Source organism: Mya arenaria, chromosome 4 (genome assembly GCF_026914265.1).
Source record: "Mya arenaria isolate MELC-2E11 chromosome 4, ASM2691426v1".
NCBI classification, from domain to species: Eukaryota; Metazoa; Mollusca; class Bivalvia; order Myida; family Myidae; genus Mya; species Mya arenaria.
Genome location: NC_069125.1, coordinates 8,521,368 through 8,527,367, shown reverse-complemented (window position 1 = coordinate 8,527,367; position 6,000 = coordinate 8,521,368). Strand labels below are relative to the sequence as shown.

Sequence of the window (6,000 nt, the reverse complement as noted above, 5' to 3'; positions counted from 1 at the left end):
AAGAATCGTTAATACAATTCGTTTTCAAAACATTTAAAATAATATAAGAATCAAAGTCCTAAACAATATTGCTGTTTTGAGATACAGAAATTGATAAACCATTATTTTTAATTGTGACAATTTTGGTTCGAGTGTTCATCCATCCATTTAATTGCATCACGCATATATATAGAATCCGTTTCCAGTAAAATTCCAGTACTGGTTTCCACTCAGAGAAGCCAACTTGTGCGTCTCGAACGACATCTTGAGGCGGACACCATCACCTTATGATGGTCAACTACCATTCTTCTTAGTAAGTTTCATTTGCATATAATGAAAATGCCAATATTTTGATTTGTTTAACGGTTTCTTGCGAAATGCAATCTGTTTTTCTTGCCACAGGTCGGAGACAACAAAACCCCAACTTCCAGTCCAAATTTAGGCGTTAGTCTTTAAATAGAAATTTTGCAATTTTTAGATTTCTTTTTCCACATGTTAACTCACTTTTCAGTTCACATGAACCGGTTGTCTTAAAGTATACAATCACAAAATATTCAAACGTTTCAAAAGTTGAATACAATACTTATGTGAAAAACAACAGACACAAGCTCAGTATCAAAGGTTTAAACATAAAGCTGGTTTAATTCCACTGGGTAAACGCCAAAGACATAGAACACAAAAAAACACAAACAAGAAACATGGAAGAACAGCACAAAACTCCACAAACACCACACTGCATACATACAAACTCACATGTTTTGCTGACGGAAATGTTGAAATGGAAATGGTGCTTTAGAATAGAAAGAAACTAGAACATGAAATATTTTATCGCAATTCAAGAAACAATTTGCATTAATATTCTAGTGGAAAAAGTACCTGTGCATGATATAATAGCTGTCCAAAAATGAATTACTGCTCTGTAGCGTCCTGTTATTAACGTTTTTCTCAAAAATACTATTGACAGTATCACAACAAGATAAAGCCAAATGCTTTTCTCGATTAGATCATCAGATTATTAGTTTATTACTTAATCAAATAAAAACGAGTTAACGTGAATGTTTTTCTTTTCAAGATATCTCATTATCAGTGTCAAATAAACATTTAAACACATTTAATAAAACCTAACATTAATTTGAATTAAATGTATAGAAAGATTTTCGTTAACAACAGTGAAATCTATCGAATGTATTTTATTGCCGATTGAAGATCGATTTACTATTACATCAAACTGAATATGTAAAACTAAACATGATTTTGATTTGGCATCATCAAAAAATATTATTTCAATCCTAAGGTAATCACACATAGATTGGCAAGAAGCCAATTTTAAGAAAGAATTTCCCGAGATATCTCGTATTTTCAAATTGATGGATTAGCTCATTTCAATATGAAATACATACGTGTTAAATATCAATGTAAAGTTATACTTAAGTTCATCCCGCATGCTTTTCTTAACACAACCATGGGTTATGCCAGTCCCAATCATTACTTCAGAGATATATTATATAAAAACATTGCATCTCTGGAGGATGCCCATATAAAAGATTAATGGGCTCTCAGGCAATATGATGAATGAATGACTCCGGAGATGCGCAGCAAATTGAATAACGGCAATAAACTAAGACCAGATACTGGTATTGCAAGAAGAAAATCTTGACGTAATAAGTAACACATTTTACTTCTTTCTATTGCTTTCCATACTTGTCGTGTTATTCAACTTCTAAGCTCTTGTCTATGTTTAACATAAATATCACGAAAATACACTTTATAGCTATCTTATTCTTAGCTAATTGAAATATCTTAAATCGTATGGTCTCATTTAATATCAGGCCGCTACAGATTCCAATTTCCAGAAAGTCTATAGATCTGTAATGCAACTCGTTATATCTAACGTTAAACGTCTAATTAATGTTAGTTAAAAAGATGCTTTTTGTTAAAGAAATGTATACTTATGTTTCAGAAAACCCATGTAAAGCTGATGTTTATTCTAAAATAATGACATATATTATAGGAAAGGCTCCTACATACGTACAAGTGTAAATCAGCATGCAATCACCAAACAGCTTGAATCATATTTTCCCCCGCTACTATAGTGAAATTGCAACAATTAAGATGATAGCCTTAATTTCAAGAAATACATTTAATCATTGATCGAGTTTTTCTATATAATAAATCAGTTTCTGCCAATGAAATACATTTGTTTGAATGTAGCATAATAAATGTTGATAAACATACCAATTATATATATATAGTATTTATGCACTGTGCTGTTTGTAGCGTTGTGTGCTGTTCTATGTTTCTTGTTTGTGAATTTGTGTTCTATGTCTTTGGCGTTGCCCATTGCCACTAAACCGGGTTTATGTTTAAACTTTTTGCTACTGAGCATGTTTCTGTAGCTTTTTGCATATATATTGATTATTTCATAATTAATGTAAACCGATTCAAGTTAACTGGATAGTGAGTGGAAATATGGAATAAGAAATCTAATATTTTTTAAGCTTAAACTTCAAAATCAAATCGTGTCTGAAACGTTTTATGCGTTAGCAGAGAATGCATTTAAGTCCATGGCGTTAAGTCCTCGTATTTTGTTATTAAATAAATTAAGAGCAGGCTGGTTAAAAGGAGCTGGTTTCTTCTTATTTTTATCTCGGAAATAGCCAATAGCAATAAACAGCGGGTATAATTGCGACAAATAAACGAAAGTCATGATTGACACCATTGGCCTCCTATTAGTACTCAGTCTGGCATTTCACATACAGCGTTTTCTGACTTCACGGTGATACTTGCTGATAGACAAATTACTGCTTGGTATAACATTTTTTTCTGCCCCTTTTGCGTATTGATTGTTAAAAAACAATGAAAACTATATGGACAAGACCAAAAATTAATAAAATCGAATATCTATTCTGTTTGGAGGCACAAGGTAAGACCCCAAATGACACAAAACGAGAAACAGAAACAAACAAGCATCCCAATTGACCTTACGACAGCGGCTTCTAAGCCACGCCCCCTGATATCAAGGGAGCGAACTCTGTCTATGTCCGTCAAACAAACGAGGAAGTAATGGCGTCTCGCGTCGTTTCGCTCTCCGATATTCCTGACAAATTATCATAAATGTGACATTACAATGCGAAAAAAATAGAATTCAAAGGAATTTGTAACTGGCTGCTACATCGGAAGGCTCGATATATCTTTAGAAAATGACCATATCTAACATTGACGGGGTGAAATCTATCCAAGTCAGGGAAAACCGGATAGCCGCCATGTTGTCAACATTGACATCGATACAAAGGAAAAGCGTGTGTGTGACGCATACTGGAAATGCAAACAAGGGTAAGTTTAACTTTTAATAACACCGGTCCTTCTTACAGTATTGTTGAATTAAAGATTAAATCATCGCATAATATGAGTAAATCATAAATGACCCGAATGGGGAACCCGGAAGTGACATTAAATAACAGTTACATGCCAGCTATACAGTATAACCTTGTATTCTATAGTATGAGCAGAAATGGTTTATTGGAGTTATGTATAAAAAGTTTCAGTTCTAAGCGATTGAACACTCCCCCTTATGAATAATAATGTAATAGTTGACAAGTGACAATCGTGGGTGATACCAATCTGTAACTTTTGCATTGCTCAAACATTCACATGCTTTGATTTTTGTTCTTACAGAAATTGTGGAACATGTTCACACACTCTGGCTGTAAAAGTAGACCTGGGAGGAAAATTGCCCCCGGTGTGGGGCTCGAACTCACAACCACCAGAACACTAGCCCGGCGCTCTAACCAACTAAGCTGACCGGGCAGCTGGTTCTAACCCACACACACTTCCCTCCCCCATTTACCGGTTAAGGCTGGTGGAGGGTCTCCTGCTATTTACCGTTGACACCATTAAAGTATTCTGATTGATGGAGATAAGGAAGTCCCCTTATTATTGTCTTCAACAAGCCTACCGCAACAGGGGACCAAGCATAAGACCGGAAACCGCCCACACCCCCACACACACATGATATTTGCCAGTCCAGGCAATGTCAACCGCAAGAGAAAACCAGTGATGACAAGTTTTACAAATAATCGGTAGGACCTATTTTAAAGCTTTTTATAACATTTAGTTTTACTTTGCTGTACACAAGTAATGGACTATTTGTCCAGAGAAAAACAACAACCACAAAACATTAGCTATTATCTTGTCAATATTTCATTATGATATACATGTAGGAAGCAAACATCAAAGGCAGTAGCATTTACAGCTAGTATTAAAATATTTAACAATACATGTAACTGATTTATTTTGATATTGGCATATTTTATTTATTTCAGGAAAGTGTGGTCTTTTGAAGAGAGTTCTTGAAGTTGTTCAGCATGTTGTTTTGATGGATTCTTGGAAGGATGTACCTCTATGATGTTAGCTTCAGTTCTGGATTATAACACCAGTTGTTGCATATTTAATATCAGATTTATTAAATACATTGTTGTTTTGCAAACATTACTTAAACTTTGATATTTCTTTGGTGTTTATGTATGATATTGTAGGTGAATATCTCTTTATTGCAATGGCAAATATATTTTAAAATATATAGCATTAGCAGAAGTTATTTTTCACTGTTAAAGCTGCACTTTCACAGATTGATCACTTTGACAACTTACACAGGATTTGATTGCATTTATCATATTTTGGCTCGGAGAAGTTTGCTTTGTGATTTATATATTAGGTCTTAATTTAAAGAATGCCAAAATAAGCCGATTCTGAGACAAAAAGTGTCAAACTAGAATTCTGTGAGAGTGCAACTTTAAGAATACTATTAATCGAGTGTGCATGTGATCCGGACTCTGAACATTGGATGAACTATCATTAAATATTGTAGATTTACGTAAATGGCCCAAAATAAAAGAATAACAATGAAAATATGTACATGTTTGACTTGTTCTTTATTCATAATAAGTCTAAGTCTTTACAGCACATGTTTGGCAGAATCAAGTTCTAATGAACATAATAATTGATTTAAATGTACAGTGAAATAAATTGTTTTATACAGAAAATAATACCTTAACGATTCAGACCGATCTGTTCTCGTTTTTTTTTTGGTGGCTCAAATATTTATCTGAGTTTGGAGGAGGCCTAGCTGGTGTGAGCTGGTCGAATACAGTAGCTGCTTGAGGGTCAGGGTTTTCTTGATTGGATTTCCAGTCGACAGTGCTGATATGAAAATAAGAAATCTATGAAATGTGTCGGAATGACAGCTACAAAAGCCATTGTTTACATAGGATCCATACGAGTAGATGAGATTCGGAAGCATGCGATGGTTCGGACAAAAATTTAGTTGTACGATATTTCCTGATTTACTTTGAAAGCAAAGCAGTTTATAAAAACTACATAACGGTATCAACAAAAATACCTCTATCTTGAATGAAATCAATCGTGTCCATGTTGAACCTGATATTAAATGGCCATTACTGGCAGTAATGCCGATTTGACAACACAAGCCAAAGCATAAATGTACGATGTTTATTGTTTAAAAATAGAAACACTTATTTAGGTCATGCACGGACAATTTCAGTATTAAATAAATTTTGAGCGGATTGAAATAAGTAGTTTTGTTCAAAAAAATACTTTTGTACAGACGTATAGATGTTTCGCCTTTGAAAGATCTTTCAAAATTTCCAAGTTCAGCTGTTGATGAGGTCTTCCACAGAGTCTGATACAGCACTTGTATTTTTCTAAATAACTCGCTGGTTTCGAATACGGAACGAATTGGAAGCCATCTTTAGTCGGCCTGGCTACCTTGTATCCGAATTACAAGTGCCATGACAACACCTTTTTACCATAATACTTAAAAAGGCGAGGAATTGCCAGCGCATGTATATGACGGACTCTGGTCAGTTTGACGGACAAAATGGCGGATAGCAACACGGCTTATCAGCCCTGCATTCTGATTGGCTGATAGGACCTGTCAATCAAATCCTGTCGTAAGGTCAATTGGACTACACACGAATATAATGTTTTGAAAGCCAATTCTAT

The 6,000-nt window shown here is 34.4% G+C and overlaps 1 long non-coding RNA gene across 1 annotated transcript; it reads left to right on the top strand.

Moving 5' to 3' along the window:
• Positions 1 to 3,034: 3,034 nt before the first annotated feature.
• On the top strand, positions 3,035 to 4,893 carry LOC128232574 (uncharacterized). Its single transcript, XR_008260549.1, has 3 exons — positions 3,035 to 3,312; positions 3,655 to 4,058; positions 4,302 to 4,893. It is a non-coding gene; the product is annotated as an uncharacterized LOC128232574 (long non-coding RNA).
• Positions 4,894 to 6,000: the final 1,107 nt, after the last annotated feature.